Genomic DNA, 24,965 nt, shown 5'->3' on the forward strand with positions numbered 1-24,965 from the left:
CCCACAATTCCCCGTCTACATCTAAAAGGGGCGTATCTTATAAATCAATACGACCCTTTGTCTGTTCTTTGGTAAGGAATATACAATCATGTGTTTCTTGTGACTGAGGCTGAGTCACCGGATATGGCAACAAAGTGGCTGGATTTAGTGTTGCACATCTCTTCAGTGCAATGTGAGGAGCCAACAATGTCAACACATATCCCGTTATACGGGTGCTAGTTAAATGTTGTGCCTTTGTTTGATTTAAAAGAGCATCAACCGCATGGGGTACTAACACCAACAGCTTATGTGACAAAACTATCCCTTCACTCTGACGTATTGACACAGCTGTTGTGGCAACTGAACGAAAACACCCAGGCAACGCTCGAGCAACAGGATCAAGTACTGCTGAGAAATATGCACAGGGACGCTGCTTATCGCCATGTGTCTGTACTAAAACTGACAATGCACATCCATCTTTCTCATGTACGTAAAGTGCAAAAGGCTTCATGTAATCTGGAGTACCTAACACTGGTGCGGAACAAAGGGCTTGTCACAGCTGCCTGAAAGCAGTCTCACATTCATCTGTCCATGGGAGGGGCATTGGAGTATCTTTAGTCAAAAGAGCTAGCAAAGGTTTGACAATGTGTGAAAACCCTAATATCCATTGCCTACAAAAAGAAGTAAGACCAAGGAATGCCCGAACGTCTTTCTGAGTAGAGGGTACTGGTGTGTCTAAAATTGCTTGAATACGATCTGATGTAAGTGCACAGCCCTCCTTAGACAAAAGGTGACCTAAATAGGTTACCTTTGGTCTACAATATTGCAATTTCTTTCGTGACACTTTATGATGGTGTGAAGCAAGAAAAGAAAGTAAGGACAAAGTGCACTTTTCACATAGCTCATTGGTATCAGCCGCCAACAAAATATCATCAACATATTGTATGAGAGCCACACCTTCAGGCAAAACAAAAGAATCAAGTTGTCGTTTTAACGCTTGACTATAAATACTTGGACTCTCCGTATAGCCTTGAGGAACTCTGCAAAATCTATAAGATCGTTTATTCAAAGTAAAAACAAACAAATATCGGCTGTCAGGATGAATAGGGATCGAAAAGAAAGCATTCTTCAAGTCTATCACAGAGAACGTAGTTGCTGTCGGGGGAACCAAAGTGAGGAGTGTCGTGATGTCAGATACCACAGGATATTGTGGTATCACAATCTTATTGACTTCTCGTAAATCAATAATGAATCAGTAAATCCTAGTATCAGTATCCTTTTTAAGAATAGGAAGAATCGGACTGTTACAAACATTATACAGAACTTCCTCAACAACTCCAACTTCAATAAGATCATGCACAATTCGTATGAGTGCTTCTTCGCCCTCCTGTGAAATTTTTTATTGAGGCAAACGTGGCAATACAGCTCCCTCCTTGACACTAATATGTACCGGTGGAATAATCATTTGTCCCACATCAGTATCTGAAGTAGCCCACAAAGTACTAGGGAGTGAAGCTAATGCAATATCCTCTTTAACAAGACGAACTCTTTCCATCACAGGATGATTATCATTTAAAATAAAACGCACCCCTTCAGGAGAGCATCGTATTGTAGCCCTGAAATACTTGAGCATATCAAGACCCACAATATTGTCTGGTGTATTTGGAGAAAGCAAAAATGGACATGGAGCAGTAAATTTATCAACATGGAATGCAAGTGGTTGTGACAATGGGCTAGGGGAAGGTGTTCCATTGAAACCTATCGATGTAATGGTTAAGCCAGACAGGGGAGCCCTTGGAATCAATTGTTTAGACAAGGCACTACGAGTAGCTCCTGTATCAACCAGAAACTGATCAGTAGAACCCAAAACATGTGCTGTAACATAGGGACCCCTCTGATCTACTGGAACTTCAACTGATTCCTTACCCCATCCTAGGCAATCCTATGCATAAGCAGAATCTTGGAAATCAGGCTGCACATGGTCAGACATCTGGTATTGGTTCCGTCTATCAAAAGTGTTAAACCCATCCTGCCCTCGTACATTAGCATCACCCTAGCATGATCATTCGTGCTACTTCTAGGTCCTGAATATCCTGAGTGATTTCTCATTTGTCCCCGACCACGTGAACACTGCTGAACACGTAGTGCTGGAGAATCGGTAGCCCAATGCCCAAATTTCTTACAAAACGCACACTGATCAACAGACAAATTCGAATGAGTGTAAGAAGAACCATTAGATCCACGTCCACCTCTATCACTACCTCTAAAAGGCGGACCATAAGCTTGAGCCAACATAACCTTCATCTTTAATTCTTTAATCTTTTTGTCCTCGCTACCTTTTGCTTCTAATTCCTGACGTTCATAATACTGAGCCATAGTCAAAAGAGAAACCGGAGTAGAGGTAGTCCATGAACTTTCACTAGCTTTTAGATGACTAGCTATTCCTGGTAACAGATTTGCGACATATTTATCGACAAACAAATGTCTGCCCGTATCATCTGACAATAACTGACCGCTAAAATCATGAAATGCTTCTTCAAAGCGTGTAAAGAAATCAGAGACCGATTCATCTGCCTTTTGCTTACAAGACGCTAAAACAGTCCAATCTATCTTTTTAGAGGGAATAATCGTTTTTAACTTAACTAATATGGCTGCAGGAAGATCTAGAATCAACTGATATGGCTTTTTCGCAGGTTCCCTATCCCCGTCCATCTGTTCTAATTCTTTCCATTATGCCCCAAAAACGGCACGATCATCAATTTTACGAACAGTTCTCCACATATCTGGCGGTAATATCAATCCGAAAAATAAATCAATGTCAGCCAAAGTCATAGTACAAGAACTAATTGCTCCCTCAACTTCCTCATAAAAGGCAGCTGGATTTTTCCGTGAGTCAGGTAATGCTGTTTTAAGTGCCATTACATCTGCCCTATTCCAAGGAGTGTACACCCAATTATAAATAAAATAACCCTTAGCATCAACAGAAGTTTTATCATCACTTGTACCCAATCCTTTAGGAGGAACATACAAAGGCGCGGCCTCCCGCTTTGGTTTCGCGTGAACTATCATAGTCTTATCTGTTCCGAAGATGGAAGCTTGCACCCCACCGGTCTGAGATGTCCGTGCAACTACGTCCACAGCCCTTTTCTCCTCTTGTAAACGGACTGCCGTAACACATAATTTCACCAACCGCCTGATTGCATCCGCCACCTGGGAGAAAACAAAAAGACCATCACGCATTTGCTTATGATCAGCTGCTTCATCATCGGGCTCTAACTCATCAGAATATTTCCGATATAGTTCAATAACTTCTGAGCCAAATGCCTCAGTAAAATATAGCTGCTCTTTTTCCGTCCACCCTTTCATGTTGTCTAAAAGTTCAGAAGCAGAGACAACGCTACAAATTGTTTTACGAGCAATAGATCTAAGCTCAGACGCACGGTCAGCAGGCAACATAGAGCGACTGTCTTGCATCTTCTGTTGCTCCGAACTGGAGACCTTAGCTAACTCATGAGGGGCAGAAGGAACGACATACGGAGGTGGAGGGCAATCTAATAACAATAAATCATCATGTGGTTTATTAAGGATAGGATAGAGAGGTTGCCTAACGGTGTATTGGCCAGTTACCTGTAATTTACATTCTTTCTCTTCTAGCTCCTTTAAGTCATTTATTTCTTTCTTTCTCATTTCCAATGCTTTCACATATACATTCTTCCGCTGCTCTTTTCTCAAGCAAGGCTTGCTCACGCTTCACTCGTCCACGCACTTCTTTCTCCCACATTCGTACACAGTCAAACATATCTTGCCTAGACTTTCGCTTACACATACATTGTTCCACATACTCAATCTTTCGCAAATCAAATGACCCATGCATAGGCCAACGTAACTCAGGATCCGCACAAGTGTATTTATTCCGTAATGTGCTGTACATTATAGAAGAAAGACCATGTTTAACATACATATCTCTATTTGGCGTCCCCTCTGGGGGTGCCGGTTGCGATTCTTCCAGTCTCAAATTGGTACCATAACAAAAGAAACACATCCTACGAAGTGCGCTAAAAACAGGCATGCCAAAAATAGTGCAAAATATGCAGTATTATAATCAAAGTAGCACTTAAGGTGCCGTTCAAATCAAAATTAAATTGGAGAAAATTCTCCTCATTACCTGCCTATATAAATTGCAATTTATATATCAATTCAAAGGACACAAATTGACTAGTCACCCAAAACACAAGAGCCACAGTAAGTAGTGCTACACTACATTACCAAACAAAGGCATCAAAACCCACAGCAAGTGCCGTAAAACGGCTCTTACCAATCACAGGGTGTCCAGGTTCCAACTGCCAAGTTCTAAAAATCAACCAAATGGTCACTGCATGACGAATGAACTAAAAGGATCTCAGTCGAGGACCGGCGCCACCTGGATGATCAAATCAGAAAGAAGGGAAAAACGCTGTGGTTGCCAAGACTCGGGTCTCCTCAGGCATTGATAGTCCGCAGCGAGATCCCAATCCTTCGTTGCGACCAATCCGTTGGGCATCCGAGTCACCGATGAGTCCCTGTTCGGGCGCCAATTTGTTGAAGTAAGCCTCAGCAAGGCCTACTAGTGCAAGGGGTTCACCTTTCTCTGCACAAAGTCCTCAGACCATGTAGGAAGAAGTTGGCACAGGAACTGAAATAAAAGACAAAGTTTATTAACCTCATGAGGTGGTACTACAGTTCAAACAGCACCCTTACGTAATGTCTGAAGTAGCACACTGAACAGAGATAGCATGGTCCTTTTATACCCACGCAGGGGCTAAAAGGAGGTGGTACAATTATAGAAGCAAGACTTGTGTACATGTAAGGTCATGTGGAAAATGCACAGTCAGCAGGTAGGAGGAGCTAACAGTTTTCAAGGACTAACAGCTGCAGACCTTACTGAGCATGTGCGAAAGTGGGAGATGCTAAATATAACTTGTCACTAGGCAGATTTCAAGAGTAGTTAACAGAAAGGTAGGACAGAGCACATGGTGAGCACATGGCAGCATGTGGCAGAGAAAATGGCTGCCATGAATACAAAATGGATTCCGCGAAATGTTCACAATAGTTACAAATACAGATGTCTTCTGCTAATGCTTAATCTAATCGCTGCTAAACTACAACAAGATGCCTCAGAGCATGGTGTGGGAGCCGTGCTTCAGAAACCAGACCGCAGCCTTCAGGAAGCTAGCCCACGAGAACCTAGAGGCAAGCCAGGAGGACATGAAATGCTGATATGACCAGAATACCACTCTGATTGAGTTTCAGCCTGGCCAGAAAGTGTGGATCATGGCCCCCCATAGAGCCTTGTGCTCTGCAGGACAAGTGGTCAGGGCCATTTGAAGAGAAGGAGCGCAAGAGTGACGCTACCTACTTGGCGGACTTGCAGACTCCAAGGAACCCCTTGAGGGTTCTACATGTAAACCCTCAAACCTCACTTTGAGAGGTATCAGTTAATACAGATGATGAGGCTGAAGAGGAGAGTGAACCTCTCCCCGACTTCCTGCCTGGCAAGGAGCAGGATGGGTCAGTAGAAGGCATAGTCCTCTCCCCTTCTCTGACTCTAGAGCAGAAAAGTGAGTCTCACCAGTTACTGGGACACTTTGCACTTGTGTTTTCACTCGCTCCAGGTGTCACCCATTTATGCATGCTTGAAGTGGACACTGGCGACAGCCTGCCTGTAAAAAACAAGGTGTACAGGTTGGCTGACAGAGTGAAGGCCAGCATCAAGGAGGAGGTCTCCAAGATGTTGGCTTTAGGGGTGATTGAGCACTCCAGCAGCCCTTGGTACATCCCAGTGGTTTTGGTACCCAAGCCTGCTGCACCTGGTGCCACACCAGAACTTTGGTTCTGTGTAGACTACCGGGGGCTCAATACCATCACCAAACCGAATGCCCACCCCATCCACAGAGCTGATGAGCTCATAGATTGGTTGGGGACAGCCAAGTTCCTCAGCACGTTTGATTTAACCTCTGGTTACTGGCAGATTGCCTTAACCAAGGGGGCCAAGGAGAGGTCAGTGTTCGCAACACCAGAGGACACTTCCATTTCCTTTTCGTGCCCTTGGAGTTCAAGAACACTCCTGCCAACTTCCAGAGGCTGGTCAATCAGCTCCTGGCTGGGCTTGAAAACTTCAATGCTGCTTACCTTGACTCCAGTTGGGAGGACCATTTGCTCACCTCTGGGAAGTGTTGAAGGTGCTGCAAGCCGCAGACCTCACTATCAAGGCCAGTAAGTACCAGATAGGACAGCAGTCAAAGGTATACTTGGGACACCAGGTAGGGAGCGGCCAGGTGGTGCCCCTTCAACCCAAAATTGGTGATATTCGATCTTGGGCACCCCCAAGACCCAGACAGAGGTCAGAGCCTTCTTAGGCCTCACCGGGTACTACAGGACATTTGTCAAGGGGTATGGCACCATTGTTGCCCCCTTGACAGAGCTGACTTTTAAGAAGCAGCCTAGACAGGTGATCTAGACTGAGGCGTGCCAGGCTGTGTTAAACACCCTGAAGGATGCCATGTGCACAGCACCCGTGCTACTGGCCCTTGACTTCTACAAGGAGTTTGTGGTACAGACAGATGCTTCCGAGCATGGTGTGGGAGCAGTACTTTCACAGCTGAACGAAGAGGGCCTAGACCAGCCTGCAGTCTTCCTTAGCAGGAGACTACTCCCCAGGGGATAGAGGTGTAGTGAAATTGAAAGGAAAGCTTTTGCTGCGGTCCGGGCACTGAAGAAGCTAAGACCCTACTTGTTTGGGTCTCAGTTCTGGTTTCAGACCGACCACAGGCCTCTCAGATGGTTAACGCAGATGAGGGGTGAGAACCCAAAACTGTTGAGGTGGTCCATTTCCCTACAGGGATGGACTTTACGGTGGAACACCTTCCTGGCACAGAACACGCCAATGCTGATGGTCTGTCCAGGTTCTTCCGCCTTAGTGAGGAGGACTACCCAGGGTCTTCGGCGGTTCCCACTACTCTAAGCTGGAGGGGACATGTGTTAGACCTGGCAGTTTTTTGGCCTGTCTCCCCTGCCTTTTTGCCTTCTGACCTCCTGTTTTTTATGGTACATTGGACTCTGTTTTTGCTCGTTTACTGTCTCTGCGCACTTTCCCACTGCTGACCAGTGCTAAAGTGCAAGTGCTTCCTATGAAAATTGTATTGGTGATTGGGTTATCCACGATTGGCATATTTGATTTACTGATAAGTCCCTAGTACAGTGCACTAAAGGTACCCAGGGCCTCTAAATCAAATGCTGATAGTGGGCCTGCAGCATTGGTTGTGCCACCCACCTTGGTGTACCCACTTGCCAGGCCCAAATCTTTCCTTTGGTACATGTAAGGCACCCCTAAGGAGGCCCTAGGTAGCCCCATGGGCATGGTGCAGTGTATTTAAAAGGTAGGATATGTACTGGTGTGTTTTACATGTCCTAACAGTGACATACTGCCAAATACGTTTTTCACTGTTGCAAGGCCTATCTCCTTCATAGGTGAACATGGGGACTGCCTTTAAACCACTTTAAAGCGCAGATTTCCTTTGAGGGCAAATAGAAATATGGAGTTTAGGGTCTCTGAACTCACATTTTAAAAATACATCTTTTAGTGAAGTTGTTTTTTGGATTGTGAGTTTGAAAATGCCACTTTTAGAAAGTAGGCATTTTCTTGCTTAAACCATTCTGTGACTCTGCCTGTTTGTAGATTCCTCTTCTGGGTCAGTTTGACAGTTTGGCAGTTTACACCTCTCCTCTAGACAGTGACACAAAGGGAGCTGGGGTGTACCCTGCAGATCCTGATGAGCTATCTTAGCTAGAGTGGAGGGACAGTTATCACTCACACCTGTAAGGACTTTGCCTGCCCTCACACAGTGCAGTATCCAACCCCCTGGTGTGTGTCTGGGGCCTGGCCTGGATAAGGAAAGATCTTACAAACACTCAAGATTTTGCTTTGAAGTTTGCCAACTTCAAAGGCAGAAAGGGGTATAAGTATTGGACCCAAAACCCCAGACTGGTAGAATTTTTCTGGAATCAAGAGGAACCTCTGCCAAGGAGAAGAGCTGAAGAGCTGGAGGAGGAGTACTGTCCCTTTGCTGTGTTGCTTTGCTGGATTGGCCTGCAGTTGCTGCTTCTACCTTAAAAGAGAGCAAAGGGTGAACTTTGCTGTGTATCCTGCTTGAGAAATTTCTCCATGGGCTTGTAGTGGAGCTTGCCTCGTTTTGGAAGTCTTAGGGACACCAAAGGCTTCAGTTTCCTCGGCCTGGAGCACTGGGTACTGTGTTTTGTGCTGTTCAAGAGGAGAAACCACTGCGCCGCCACCAAACGACAACGCTGCCCTGCATCGTGTCCTGATCACGGCATGCGGAGCTGCATAGCCCCACTTCGTACCGCGACCCTGTGGGCCCCGCACTCCGGCATCGCCTTGCTCATACCGCAGCCTGAGCATCCCTGACGACGACGCTCCTGCTGACACCGGTGCCACTGCCTGCACCATGGCCTGTGGACACTGCTCGTGAGGTATACGAAGCACCGTCACTCCCACACCGTAGCCCTAGTCCACCGACTCCAGCACCATCAACTCCAGTGTCATCACCAGGCATCCCTGCCTGCACCGTGGCCTGTGGACACCGCTTGTGAAGGTGACGAAGCACCGTCCCCTCCTGCACCACCTGCTTGGGCCGACCAACGACAGATTTACAGCAATGACGACGACGCTGCCTGCACCATGATCTGGTGACACCGCATGTCGCACCGGCCTACTTCACACCACAGCCTTGGTCTCACCAACACCTCTTGACACCGTCACCAAGCCGCTGCATGTACCGTGACCTGTGGGCAACGCACGTCGCATCGTCCCGCTTTGCACCGCAACCCCAACGCCATCCACACCAATGCTCCTGACTTCATCATCTCGGAGCTCGATCTGCAATGCATGTGACTTTAAGGGCCTCAGGACTCCCGCACCGACTCTGGAGCCGACACCGTGACACCAGCGATGCCAGCGACGCCGCTCTCTGGAGCTCACCGCGAGGATCACCAAGCCCTGCAAATCCAAGGTACTGTTTACTGGTCTTCCCAACACCGTAGCTTGCCCGCGACGCCACAGCCGGCCTGAACTGTTAGTTTTGTTGATCACGGCACTGTGATAGCCCCAGGTGGAGCTATCGACTTCAAGGAACTGTTTTTTTGAGTAAATCTTGCAGAATCCTTACATGTATTACTGTATAATGGAATTTTATCGTATTTGGACTTGTTTTATATAGATAAATATTGGCTATTTTTCTATAACTTGTGTGGTGTCCTTTTGTAGTCGTTTCACTGTGTGTTATGTGCAGGTGCTTTACACATTGCTTCTGAGATAAGCCTGACTGCTCGTGCCAAGCTATCAAGGGTGTGAGCAGGGGTTATCTGAATGGGCATCTCCCTTATCCTGACTACAGAGAGGGTCCCTACTTGGGCAGGGAGCAAACCAACTGACAACTAGAGACCCAATTTCTAACAGCAGGCCACTATGGGACGTGTTGGGGCCAAAGGGTGAGGAACCCGTGGCGGCACCTTGGTGCATGCTCTAACGCATAGAATCTGGAAAGGCCTTCAGGAGCAACTATCTCCTGGAGCCAGGTCTCCAGGTAGGCCAACAGGCCCTTAGCATGCTCATTCAGTTCCACAATGCGAACATTATTACGATGGAGCCACCTCCTCTTATCCTCCAAGGACATAGCCAGGCGTTAAGTATGTACCTCAAGAGACGTGATGCGATGGTCCACTAACTGAACCACTAGAGTCCGGGTTTGCACTGTATTCTCCAGGATTGTGAGGCTCTGTCAGACCTTCTGCAGATCTTCTCAGATACGTCCCAGCTCGATGGAAAGGGAGTTAATCTTGCCTTCCACGCATTCCTCAGATGCGTTGATGGTAGTTAAAAGTTTTTTAACTTGTCATTCATGTACGCCATATCTCTCCTGCCAGCACCCTACTTCAACCCCTGTTGGGGGTCGCTCACGATTGCATCATCCGTTGGGTGCACCCTATGAAAGCAGTAGGAAGGGTCCAGGGAGTGTCAGAAACGGCGTCACCAAGCATCACCATCTGCCTTCAAGGCCAATCAAACACACCCCAAGCAAAGACACAACTCCCATGCGCTGGCTGTCTGATGTTTTGATGGGAAAGGAGGATGCAAGTGACCATACAAATGACAACAGATCTCCCAATGCAAGCTGCAGAGTGTACAAGTGCAAGCAATGGACCAAATCATTACAGCATCAGAGCAAGCCACTAGCGATGCCTCCCCAGACCCTCTTCGAAAGTCCCCCAGCCGCAAGGTGTCCAGGGATCCAGTGTAGTCCACTGCACAATCCCCCAACATGAAGAGAAGTCAATTATATCCAAAATACTCCCCTAGTGGTACAAAGGGATGTGTGCTAACATGTTACTGTGGCCCCACCACAAGGGATAATATGCGATGGGCCAATAGTGTCAGGCCACTGTGCAAAGAACAAGGCAGAAAAGAGATCATTTTTGCAACAGTCTAGGTGCCAGGGTCCATGTTGGGCCTCCATGTCCAGCCAGTCCCCACACGAGCAGGGAAATGAGGGCTCCAGGCCATAGCCAGGACACAGAGACAACTCGAGCAAGTTCATTGATATGGCAGGTTCAGGGCTCAAGTGCCCCAGCCCAATTCATCTTCAGGTCCAGAGAGGGAAGGTAGGCGCCAACAGCATGTCATTGCTCAGGGGCACAAGAATATGCATTGTTTCCATAGCTCATGTGGGTCCGCCGACACAAACAATGATGTTGGCTGGACACGAGCGATCTCCACATGCCAGCATCACCAAGTATCATTAAGTGAAGTTGCAGGGGCCCAGGGGCTCTCAAACCCCCATTGAACAAAGTCAGAGAGGGAGGACCGGCCTTGTGAGGCTCACCGACATGGCTGTGGGCAAGTTCTGATGCAGCTGCAGCTAACAAAGAGGGTACACCATTTTAATTTCCCTCAGCTGAGTTATTCACCGAGGCTCTTTGCTTCAGGCCTTTTACTCCTGCTAATATCTGAGCTCTCCCCCAGGATCCTGGGCACCTTGGAGAGCCTCCACTGCTCATGGCTGGGGGAATTATGGGCATTGTGGAGCTCCACCACCCGTGTCTTTAAGGTAGGTTTATCTCTTCCCAATTGTAAGTGTAATAAGGTAATCCTAATATTCACGTGTGGGACAGAGGCCTTGCAGTAGTGAGAAATGACTTTCGGAATTGTTCACTACCAGGATATGTAAAAGTTAAAAGTACACATCCTGCCTTTAAATACATTGTACCCCGTCCTCTAGGTTGTCTGGGGCCTACCTTAGAGATGACATATGTATAAAAAAGGAGAAGGTTTGGGCCTGGCAAATGGATTATTTTGCCAGGTCCTCATTGAAATGCAAAACTGCGCTCACAGGCTCTGCAGTGGCATGCCTGAGACATGGCTGGAGAGTTATTTAAGGGAGTAGCACAATCAGCAGTGCTGCAGTCCCACTAGTAGCATTTAATTTGCCGGCCCTGGTTCAATGTACTATCACTTTGCTAGGGACTTATAGGTAAATTAATTATGTCAATTGGGGATAACCAATATTACCATGCTTAGGGGAGAGAGCACAGGCATTTTAGCACTGGCCATAGGGGGTAAAGTGCCCAGACAGAGCCCTAATAAAAGCAAAAATTAGGTCAGAAAAGTGGAGGGAAGGCCATCCTAGGGTTGTCAGGTGTAGCAAGCATATACTGTATTTCTGTGATAACCCAGCAGCATTGCCACAGGACCATCCAGATCATGACCGATTGTTCAAATTCGGTCTGTTGTGGAACACTTCTTTGCTAAGTTTTCTAAGATATATACTCCAGGGAATAAAATAGCTGTTGATCAGTCTTTGATCCTGTACAAAGGGTTACTGGTGATCATTATGGCATGAAGATGCTGTGCAAGAGCTCCAATGGTTATACATACAGCCTGAGAGCGCATACTGGAAAGGACTCCAGTGAAAGTCCACCAGGTTGACCTACATTAGGAGTTAATGAAAAGATTTCTTTTTTTTTTTTTTTTCCTCATCTCACCGACCCCTGCCAATAACGAGAGGATCCATTTTTACTCCAGGTATCTAGCCCCCTAGTATCAACGGGCCATTCCACCTGACGCTCTTTTCTATGGATCTCCTTATATCCTTGGCAAATCCTTCCCACCTCCGCCCAAAATCCTGAATGGACAGTAGGGCCAGGTGTACCGAGGGGGGGATCAGGTATAATCATTGGACTTCCTTAACAACTCAAGTAAGGTTTTACCCAACATTTTCCCATCCCACCCACAAGACATCTCTTTTACTGATCGGCCCGGCTCTGTCCAGTTTATGTAATCTATCTCTCGAGTTCAGCCACTCCTGCACTGTAGGGGGTTGTGAACATATCCAGTTATGACAAATTTGCCGCCGAGCAATAAGCATCAAAAGAAATAAAAAACGTTGCTGTGATTGGTCTCTCATCTCAAAAACCCCAAATAACACTAAAGCAGAATTCAATGTTATTTCTTCCCCAAATATCCTATTTAAGACATTCTGTACATCTACCCAATAATTAGCTAAGCCAGGACAATCCCAGAACATATGAATATCGTCCGCATCAATGCCTTCACATCGTGGGCATTTCTTCTGGATTCTACTTATACGGAATAACTTTGCTGGAGTCCAATACACTCTATGCAATGTAAACAGATGGTTCCTCCTCATTGCCACAGATTTAACCGTATTCCAGAAAATAGAGCATGATTTTTGCCACATCGCTATTATATCCATATTTGGGAACACCTCTCCCCATTTCTGGAGAGGGAGGGGGGATCCTCCTCAACTGCCTCCATCAAAGCTTGATACCAGACTGCAATTTCCTTCGGTAGAGGTCTTTGAGTTAGTTCCTCATCCCAGCAAGATATACCAATTTCTCCTTCTTGTAAAGATTTAATCCAGCTAGCCAATTGGTAGTACTTAAATTTAGAGATGTCCCCTCCCACTCTCTCCAGAAATGTGGCCCATGGTATCAAATTTGCGCCCTCTATAATCTGTCCCCATCGTAGTATCCCGCTCGCCTTCAGTGGATTTGATAGTTTGTCATGAAGGCATACCGGGGTACCAGGGGAGTCCCATATTGGAGCTGAGCCAGAGTAATAAGCTATCCGCAGTAAGTTGCGAATCTGTAACCAAATTTTACAGGCCTGCCGCAGAATCTTAAGTCTAGCTTTTTTGAAAAACCTTGGTTGGCCAAATTTATACAAAAAAACCTAAGCCCCTTCCTCCGCATATGCAATCAACGCTGCCCACATTGGGGTGTATTCTGACTTTTTATTTAAGAGAATTCTACTATTCTTAAATTGAAAAGCCAAATAATACTTATAAAAATTAGGTGTTGCTAGCCCCCCGTTCCTTTCTCTTGCATAACTTTTTCCACGAAATTCTTATTCCCTTTTGTGCCCAGACAAACGAAGACATATCTCCCTGCAATTTTGTAAACCACTTGCTCTTAAATTCCAACGGGATAGTATTAAATAGAAAAGTGAATTTTGGCAGAATTATCATTTTCAGGATATTGGATCTACCTATTAAAGACAGCGGGAGAGCCGCCCATGTTTTAAGGAGTTTCTTGGCCTCTAAATGTATTTTCTCAAAATTTATCCTTGCCAAGTCCCCCAATTCTTTTGTGATTTGGACTCCTAAATATCTAATTTCCTGTTTAACTAGCGGAGATTCCTATGACATGTTCCAACACATCATCTCTGTCTTCTAAGCATTGACATTATATCCTGACATTCTACCAAAGCCTTCTATCGCCAATTTTATTGGGGGAAGTGAAAAAGAAATATCCCCAGTGTAGATCATAAGATCGTCCGCGTATAATGCAACCTTCTTCTCCCAGCTCCTACTCTGAAAGGAGAGGATTTCCCCGTTGTTTCCTAGCAGCGTTGCAAGCGGCTCAATATATAAATCAAATAACAAAGGGGACACGGGACAGCCCTGCCGCGTCCCTCTGAAAATAGCTACTTCTTGTGAAAGCACATCATTAATCAGAATTCTCGCTGTTGGTGACCTATATAGTTCATTAACTGCTCTGATAAAAGTAGTCCCTAATCCAAACCTTTCCATAACCACCTGCAAAAATAACCAGTTTACCTGATCAAATGCCTTGGCTGCATCAAAAGTTATTATTGCAAGGGGAAGCCTCTCTGCTAAAGCCAAATCCATTGCCTCCAGTAAATCATGCACTAATTCCTGTAGCTGTCTACCTTTAATAAACCCTTTCTGATCTGGATGGACTAGTCCCGGCAAAACCTTCCCCAGCCTTTTAGATAACAGACTTGTATAAATTTTATAGTCTGAATTCAGTAGTGAAATAGGCCGATAAGAAGAGCACTGTGTTGGGTCCTTACGGGGCTTCAAGATCAAACAAATTACTGCCTCCATCCAGGAGCTCGGTGCTTGGCCCCCTTCCAAAAGCATATGATTAAACATTTTCAATAGAACCGGAATTAATTGTTCCCTCAGTACCAAATATAGCTCATTCGGGAGATCATCTGGGCTCAAGGCTTTTCCTCTCTTCAAACCCTTAAAAATATCAATTAATTCAGACCCGGATACCTCTCCTTCTAACGTATGTAACGCTGAGCTCTCCAGACATGGCAGCCTAACCGTGGCCAAGAAATCTCTAACCTGCTCCTCAGAGTTCCGCAGCTCATCTGAATACAGATCTTGAAAAAAGGAAACAAAAGCAGCTTCTATTTCTGTTCCTTCTACACAAATCTGACCAGTAGCCTAAGACCTAATTGAAGAAATATGTTTCTTTGAATGGTCAGATTTTACCTTCCAAGCCAGTAACTTACTGCACCCTTCCCCAGATTCATAATGTGCGTACTGACTAGCTTCCCATTTCTTTCTTTCTCGAGCTTCCAATAGATACTCTAATTTCAAGTAGGCTTCCTCATGCTGTTGTTCGAGTAACATTAATTGATCCCTATTCCCCGTTTCCTGTGCGGCTTGTATAGAATCCTGTAAAGTCGCTATGCTGGTCTCGACACTACGTAATTTCTCTCTCTCCTCCCTGCGCCTAAATACAGCTAAATTAAACAGCCTCCCCCTTATATAGGCTTTGTATGCATCCCAAACTATTTGCAAACTAGCAGACCCCTGATTCACTTAAAAAAACTCTATTGTATCCTTTCTTAATGTCTCAATAATCAGGTCATCCAGTAATAATGAACGACTTATTGTACATCGAAGCCTAGGAACTTGCGCCGTGAAGGAGAGATACAACTTAACGGCCGCATGATCTGATAGATGTGCTGGGGCATGTACTATTGAGGAAACATTTCCTATCAACCTTTTCTGTAATAGAAAGAAATCTATTCTGGACTTATGTCCACATTTCTTGTTATGAAAAGTAAATCTGGGCCCTACACCCCCCTTAACCTGCCACACGTCCACCAACCCCAGATCAGTTATTGCCTGTTTAACCAATAACCTACATCTAGGGGAATTAGCTGTCCCCCGCGGAGTGGATTTGTCCAAGGCCAAATTCAATAATATATTAAAATCCCCACCTAATACAACCAGGTATTTAGTTTTCAGAAGAAGATTATACAGTTCTATAAATGAAGTAGAATCATCTGTGTTGGGTCCATAATAACCTGCGATTGTGAGCCATACGCCAAAAAAACAAACCTCAGCCACCACCCATCTACCCTTTAAGTCAGCATGCACCGCCCCTATACATAATCCCTTCGCTATTTTTCTTTAAAAAGAATAGCAACGCCTTTGACTGGGCACCACTGATTGGTCACTATACCCCTCGATATCCACCTTAGATTTTTAAACACATTTTCCCATTCTTCTTGTGAGAGATGCGTCTCTTGTAGTATAATCACATCCTCCTCCGCCTGCCTAAGAAATTCCAAAATCTTCCTTCTTCTACGCTTGACCCTAAGCCCGTTGATATTCCATGAGCTAATTTTTAATAATAAGCCCTCCTGCTTACCCATCCTATAATAAGAAAAGAAAAAGAAAATACTTGGATCCTCCCCTTCTTACTTCGAATAAAAAACATTTTGAGGACATTTATTTTTTTAACCTTGTTTCCCCTTATGCTCCCACACCCAAAACAACAAATTCTCCAAACTCCTCCAAAACCCCTTATACCCCTACCCCAACCACCCATGGGAACCCTCCCTACTTTTAATAGGACAGCCATTGCTTATCCCATAGAGCCCTCCGCACACCGGGCAATCTTCAATCATACCAATACCATTACGTTATTGCGACAACTTTATCTGTTCTATAAAGGCCTTAATCTCCTCTGGCTCTCTTATATTATGAGTTTTATTCTGCCACATAATTCACAGGGCCGCCGGAAACCTTAACTGCACCGTTGCTCCCAAAGAGCGAAGTTCTTGCATTAATTTCCCCAACTCCCACTGTCTGTCCAAAGTCGCTCTGGAGACATCTGATCGAATTCTGAAGGACCAGTCATCCTTGACGAAGTTTCCCACCTTCAGAGCCTCAGACAGAATCTTCTCTTTTATTAAGTAAGTGGCGAAGTTCACTAAGATTCTTCTAGGGGATTTCCTTCCCACGTTTTTTTTGAACGGGTCTCGGTGTATCCTTTGAATATCGTCCTCCAATTTCAGATACGCTAGACCCGGCATTGCATCTTTTATCAAAGATACCAGATAACCCTTGAGGTCTGCTCCTTCCGCCCCCTCCGGTACTCCAAGAACTCTAATGTTATTTCTTCTCATGTTATTCTCCAGAAACTTTAGTTTATCCTGTGGAGCTCTCTCCCCCCGCTTAAGATGCGCAATATCTTGAGAGTTAGCCAGCACCTGATTTTTCTGCTGCTCCATGGCCTCCTCCACCTTGCCAACCCGATCTGTTAACTGATTGATCTTAGTCTCTAAAATCACGCACGCTTCTTGTATCTTAGCCTGATTGTTTTCAGAGATCTCAAACTTCTCTCGGATCTCTTTCGTAAGGGAAAGTAAGAGCTCATATACTCCCCCATCCCTGGGCTCCAAGAGGGCTGAAGCGTTAGGCTCCGGAAGGGGCCCCTGTACGGACAAGGGGTCTTCCTCGCCCCTTAGAGAGCTACCCCCTATTGTAGTTAACTGGGTCATCTGTGCCTCCCACTGCGCCGGGGAGTCCCGCTCCAATACAGCTGAGCCCTCTGAGGCCAGTTGTGATTCCATAGGAGCCGGGGAAATCTCACTTATTTCCTCCACACCTGACTGGAAGTATTTAGTTATTGACCCTGGGGTACCTTTTTTTCCCCCTGAGCCTCCTTTCGTATTGTTCTCCAGCTCCCCCAGACTCTCCTTTGCTCTAGATTGACCTCTCCTTTTAGTTGAACATATATTGTCCATAGTTATATTGCACTCCGGCCCTCAAGATCCCGGCTTCCCATTCCGTATTGCCCCCAGCTTACCAATACCCACCTGAGGACCTTTCAAATAGTGCTTAACCGGTGACATTAATACTGGAGCAGTTATCTCTCCCCCTTGGTTCTTTACCTCTGCTAAGTCTGCTCCCGAGAGTGATCTTGGACCTCGAAGACTGCACCTAGCGGTGTAGCGTCTCCCCGGCGCACGCCCCTTATTGCCTCACTCCACACACCTGAAGTTGAGCAAAACCTCCTGCACCTCTCTCCGCATAAACCGTCGTTTGCGTCTTTTCCTGCCGCATCCGCGGCCTGAACCAAGATATGTGCCAGATTTAAATATGGTGGGTAACACCCTCTCACTGTTTATCTAGTAAGCAGGGAGGGAAGCAGAGAAGGAAGGAGAAAAGGCTTTCCAGAACTCTCCCCCCCCTGCAGAAGCCAGGCTCACCTTGGGTCCTCCACTTGGTTTAGGGAGACGCAACTTCCAGTCTACGACCCCTTAAATGGAGTCTTACCTTCAGGATGTCCGGTACTTGCCCAAACAATAGTCCTCCTGTGGAGCTCCAGCACTTCAGACAAACCAGCCCCTCTAATGGGCTTAAAACGAATATCAGGAGGCTGGATTTTACCCAAAAACAAACCCCCGAGTAGCCGAGAAGCGCATTTACAGCGCTCACAGATAATTTTCTCTGTGCTCGGAGCCGCCGGCACTAGCGCTGCCTCTGCACGTCCGGTGAGCCCCTCCTCCTCCTCTGCATCGCGTCGCGCCGGTTCTCCCGGTGCGGAGGACTCGCGGCTCAGCTTCCTAGCTGGCCGCCATGTTCCCCAAATGTTCACTACTCAGTAGTGGAGTTAATGAAAAGATTGTATGGGATATTGCTCACTCACTCTTTCATAAAGATTATAACCTTTATGTGGACAATTTTAATACAGGAGTCTAGCTGCTCAGCTAGCTGTACAATGTGGGTACTGTCGCTTGTAGTAAAATTCCAAGTAAACTGAAAAGATTCCCTCAGGAGCATGTTTATAAAGCATTCCATAAAGGTCAGAGCCGAGCATTGTGTTGAAAAGGACTGCAGGCTGTGAAATTTCCATAAAGTCTGGAAATACATAGCCATTCAGGATGAGATCATGATTTGGGATCATTTGGCATAAGTGCACAAACCCAACTGTATACTTCATTTTAACAAATACATTGGTGTAGTTGACAAAACTGACCAGATACTTCAACTATCAAAACTTGCAAATCAAAACTTGAAGATGCTACAAGAGGTTTGCTGTCCACCAGATCTATCTGCCAAAGTACAATGCACATGCTGCCTATTGTCAGACTACCACATAAAGACAGTTGTCTTCATTGACTTTAAATTGGTCAGTATTGATAGTCCCACTGCTGTAGAAACAATAACCCCTACTTCATCTATTGTGGAGAACATTGCAAGGCTGCAGGATCAGCAGTTTTTCAGCATGCAGAGAAAAGAGTCAATCATTTTGCAGGTGCAGAGTTTGTACTTGGCAAGGAAAGAGGAAGGAAATTTGGTATTACTGTACCCACTGCTCACGCTCATCTCAGCCAAGCCTGTCAAGCCAGACATGTCCTTTCCAAATGTGAAGTTGAGGGAAGTAGATGAGGTGGAGCAGTCTGATCAAAGGTTCCTCTTCCAATCCATTATGGGATGGAAGAGAGAGAAAGAGAGAGAGGGACAGAGACAGTCACAGAAAGTGAGAGATTGAGAGAGAGGAAGAGAAATGAAGAGAAAGAGATTGATAGAAAGAGGAAGAGGAAGAGGGAGAGAGAGGAGAGCAGTTTTTTAGGATTTGATGAATGATATACGTAGAATGAGATATTTTAGAACACATTAAAAAGAAAAGTGTATTTGTCATTTAAAACGAATGAGATCACATTTCAGTATGATCCTTAAAGTTTGAAAGTTTAAAAGAAAATAAAGAAGGAAAATGGCCACAGACGGGAGTAGAACCCTCAACTTTCTGTGAGAGAGTCTGTGGCCTTAACCTTTAGGCCATAGGAGTCTCCTTACTGTGATTATTCCAGACATACCTACGACAGTCAACCAATGCATGTGATTGGAAAGAAACATGAATGTTCCATCACTAGGAAGGTTTAACAGTCAAAACACTAGTAAACAAACAAACAGACTGCCAAGCAATACTAGGATTTGAACCTTCAGCCTACTAGGTGACAGCACAATACTTTGCTCATTAGGTCAGAAGTGACTCGGTTACACTCTGCATCCAAACGCAACTATAACATTCGTACCAAACATCTTGCTAGTCTGTTTCTTTGAAGCCACTGAATGGAGAGACCACTGCAATGGCAATCTCTCTCTCCCTTCCATTCCTTTATGGGATGGAAGAGGGAGAGAGAGTGACAGAACCGCAGGGGAGCCTCAAGGACCCGAGGTCTCAGCCGGCTCCCCACGTCCTCCTGGAGCCAGCAGTGCTTCCTCAAGCAGGTAGCCGCTTTGAATAGCAGCTCCCTGCTTGTGGAAGCAATGCTTTCATCTGTTTCCCTGCACTCATTTTTGCATGCAGGGAAACAGATGAAAACTTCACTTCCTGCAAGCAGGAGCAGTTTGACAGCAAGTGAAGTGTTTGTGCTGACATGGCGGGAGCTGTCAAAGCTCCTGCTAATTCAGAGCAAACAGCTATATCCTGGTAATGGGCAACCCGGGACATAGCAGGAGCTGGCCCTGGGTGGTGGTGGTGGACTGCGTGGCCCCCTCAATGTAAAATAGTCACAGGGAGGTGGTGATGCCCGCGGCTGTGGGTGGCATGAGGCCCATCTGCATTAATTTAGTGTAAAGCCCTGGGGAGATGCCAGTCCCAGAGGCTGCGTGGGTGCAAGGCAGGCCCGCGCACTCAAAATGTATATGCCCTGGGACCTGGCCAATCCAGGGGCTTCACTTAAACAAGTACAAGAGCCCACGCTTGGTTTTTTTAAATCTGGATCCGGGGATCTGCCTCGAATCCTGCCAAAATGTTTTTTTTTTTAAATGCTTTTTGCTCTGGGTGGGGTCCCTCTGGGACCCCAGCACCAGTACTAAGGAGTCAGGCTGTCCCTAGCCTGGTGCCATTTCCTATTAGTAATCTTTTTTTCTAGGACTTGGCTGAAGCCCCAACATGGCTGCCAACACTTCCTTGTTGAAGGGTTAGCAGCCAATCAGTAGGAGATCGGGAGGGTTCAAGGAGCCTTTGCGTCCATATATGTACACAAATTTGGACTTTTAATGTTTTCTCAAAAACTACTGAACGGATTTACACCAAATTACAAAAAGGTCACTTTCTGTACCAAATTTGGTGTAATTCTGTCTAGTGGTTCGGGTGCTATTCCTGTTCAAAATCCCTATCGAAAAAAGAATGGAGGAAAAAGTGTTTTGGGACCCCCTTTTTCTCAACCGCTGCTTGATGGATCACCCTAAAACTTTCCAGACAGAGGAAGATTCATCAAACGACACCAAAGTTATTAGCCAAATAAAAAATGCTTTCTCTATAGAAACTTGGTCCTAACTATAAGTACCTAGTGGCGACCACCACTAGGTAATATATATATAGTATATAAATGTACATTGCCAGCTAAGGCATTGTTCTGGAGAAAGAACGCTAATCTGTAAAATCTCATTGGGGAAAAAAGCTAATTTCCTCAAAGATTAAGTTATACTTTCAGCATCATAAGTACATTGTTTTTCTAACATAGCTGGAAAGTTTTGTATTGCATTTTTCTCCACAATTTTTTTAATTTCAACATGTAAATATTAGCCACAGAAACCACCCTGCAAGAACTTGCATAGCTCCAGTAGAGGTATAATGGATACCTAAAGAAGATTCATGTGAGCAGGAACCTATGTCACTGAAATAACAAGATAAGTCAAATTCCTAAATGTTGCAATGGAGAGTTTCCTTCCAAAGCGAGCAGATGAAAACATCATAAATGGTAATTCACACGCTCATTAGGTCCTGCAAGAAAAAAAAAACCTCACGACCCTCTAGATATCTATAACCTGAATAATGTATACTGTAGAAAATGCATGATCACCCCAGATTCTTCAACTTTTTCTGGCCCACATTTCTGATGCCATTAGGACACGCTGCACCAGGTCAATGCTATTCACTGCCACAGTGTGTGTGTTCTGGTCCTAAAATTACATTGGTAAAATTGGTTTCACCCAATAGACATTTTTAACTGTCCTGTAGAGTGAAAAAGATTATCCTACAGCATGGAGGTTAAATGTCATATGTGGGCTGCATCATATATTTAGTTATAATCCTCCCACAGATGACAAAAAGATATGATTGCAGAGAGCACCACTGTCTCTGGCTGGGCTGCAGTTAAAATGCATTGCAGTGATCCACGGAAAAGCCTATTTTATATATTTATGAGTGTTGCATAAAATATGCCTTGCTACCTTGTAAGCCCACAGAGCAGGAAGCTAATATATACACTGCATATACATATTGAAGTGAGTGTGCTCACAGAGAAATAAGACCCCAAAGCTATTTCATTGTGTACACTTTGCTAAACGTTTCTCTGAAAAAGCCCAAATTGGATTATAATCTTTAGTTCTTTGCTAGGGAAAATCGTAGAAAAATGCTTCAAAGTTATTTAATAATTATTTTTCAAAATCTCATTCAATGGTAAAATCAGAATTTGATAACCTGAGTGGAAATATAACTTCCTAAAAATGTCTTAAATCCAGTTCTGCCACTTATTGCACCTCCAGAGCTGGAATACACATTTTTTGCTAGAAGAGTTAACAACCCTTTCTCAAAAGACAATGCCTGCCTTTGAGCCCTGGAAGGACAGGGACGTATTAGCAGCTGACTACGAAGCAGAAATTACCTATCTGGGATTGGACAGGACAGAATGAAGGGCAAATATAACACTACCTCATTTTCGAATTGGAAATGTCAAAGAGGGAGTCTTCTATTAATTTCTAGGATCCTCCAAAACACCGTGGCTCCCGTCACAGCAGGAGAGAAGTCAAGTGGAAAGAGAGCTCATCTAAATAGTGAAGTGACCAAGGAGCTGAACACACCCCTATCAGATGGTTGAAGGGGTTTGCTTTGTTGATAGAAGGGCTACTGGGTAATATTACTTTAAGGCAAAGAGGAAGTACTACAAAAGGAGGTAGTAGGGTTATGAAAAATACTTATGTTCCATGCATTGCACCACTTTGTAAATATGGCTCAGCAAATTTGGGCTAGTTGGGCCACATTAGCATCAGAAACAATTACACTAATGTGGCGCAAGGAGGCGCTAGGCCCTCTTAACCCCATAGGTGCGGGCGTGAGCCACCGGCAAGTGGCCGACACCAGAGAGGGGGTTAAAAAATCTTCCAGTGCGTTGCACCAAAGGCTTTTTTTAAATAATCCCCTGAAGATTATCTGTGTCGCCACCCGCCCCTTTGTGACGTCAGCGCACCACTTCCTGCTCCACTGGGGAAAACGGGCCCAAAAGGGCCTCCCCCCCATTCAGGAAGGCCTAGTTTGAAAGGGGAAGTTCCCCCCTTTCAAACGTGGCCTTCCTGAAAAAGTTCCCTTGCCTTCTGCGATTGAGGGCCAGGAAACCCCACTAGAGACCAGGGATTTCACTTGGGGGGGTCGACCCCCTCTGGAAACGGGCCAGGCCCCCCTCACCTCCCAGGGGAATATTTAAAAATAAATTACGTTTACCCCTGGGCCCCTCCAGGGGTTAAAAAATAAAACAATATATACATATATATATATTCCCACCTTTATCTGCAGGTTTAATTTGCAGGGTTACATCCATTTGTAAACTGCAGAGAGCTTGTTTCTCTGTTATCGTTAAATTGCTCTTCTGTTGATTCCATCTCCTTTTGTATAAATCATTAATGACAATTTCAGCAAATAAATAAATTTTGTTACCAGCTGGTAATACTGGACAAAACCTTGATTTTGGTCTATTTTTAGTTAATCCTGCTCCTAGTGGGATTATTGCCTCTTGTTCACTAATCAAATTCTCACTTTGGGTTCTATCCAAATTTACTAAAGTCATCAAAGTATCTTTATCTTGTACAGTCAAATCGTGTGTAGGCCCTGCAGGATCCATTTTCTCTTTTTGATTTGCCTCTTTAAAGAACTTCGCAAGTTTAATTTTACATATATATTTGAATAGATCAATTTGTGTTTGTGCAAAGTCAATGTTTATTACGGGACAGAAACTTAAACCTTTTTTCAATAAAGACTCTTCTGCTACTGATATTTCTCTATTAGAGACGTTTATTACATTTAAGTCTTAAATATTGTTGCTGTTTTCGCTCTGGTGTTTCTTTGTTTTACCTATCTGTCCCCTTCTTGTGCATTTGTTCTTCTTGCACCCCGTCCTCGTCCCCTCCCTCTTATTTTGATTTGCTGGTCTTTTGATTGTTGTTGGAGGGTGAGGCGCATTTCGTTTAAAAGAGCTAATTTTGGTTCCTGTGATGATTTTGAGACATCTTCTCCTTCACTTAAATCATTGTCCGTAGATAGAGATTCAATACTTGATTTCTCTGACTTTTCCGATTGGGATATATCTATTTGTTCTCTTTGTTTAGCGCTTTTGATGGATGTTTTGATTATGTTTCGTTTATGTTTTTTGTATATAGTATTTTAACATTATGGTGGTCATTACAACCCTGGCGGACGGTGTTAAAGCGGCGGTAAGACCACCAACAGGCCTACAGTAAAAAATTTGCAATTACGACAGTGGCAGAAACCGCCAACAAAGACAGCCACTTTAACACTCATACCGCCACGGAGGTACAGACAAACATCGTGGCGGTCACCGCCAACAGACAGGCGGAGGACAATGTACCGCCCACACTATTACAACCCACCAATCTGCCACCTTTTCCGGGGCGGATTCACCGCGGATAAAAACACGGCGGAAACAGGAAATCCGAAGGGAAAATGCTCACCTCTACACACCCCACGAGGAACGAGGACACCATGGACCCAGAACTCCAAATTCTCCCTCCGATAGTCTTCCTGATCCTCTACCAGGAGCATGAACGCCGGCGGCAAAGACCACAGTGAGTACTGCACCTACGGCACAGGGGAGGGAGGAGGGAAAAAACAGGGACACACACACGCAAAACGCAACACCGTCCCTCACCCACTACAACACACATACTAATGCATATTGATACATCACAGTTACGCCCCCTAACCCTCCCAGAAGAATGCAAAGACAATAGAAAATGAGTGTAACCATTGTAATCTATTAAAATCAAGTAGGCAAAAATATATATATACACCATGTACAAAATATATACCAGGCATAGTAGTCCAGGTAGTGCTCCAATTAAGTCCGTGGAACACTGGGCCCACACGGTATGGGCGAGGCCCACACAAGATCCCCGACCATTGTGCCCAGAGTGCTTCATCCTACCAAGGACAGAGGTAGTGGATAGATCTCTCCACTGGTTCTGTAGGGGGCATGTTGCCCAGAATGCTTCATCCTGCTAAGGACAGAGGTAGTGGATGCATCTCTCACTGGTTCTGGAGGGGGCATTGTGCCCAGA

The sequence above is a fragment of the Pleurodeles waltl genome, chromosome 6 (genome assembly GCF_031143425.1).
Source record: "Pleurodeles waltl isolate 20211129_DDA chromosome 6, aPleWal1.hap1.20221129, whole genome shotgun sequence".
Classification (NCBI taxonomy): domain Eukaryota; kingdom Metazoa; phylum Chordata; class Amphibia; order Caudata; family Salamandridae; genus Pleurodeles; species Pleurodeles waltl.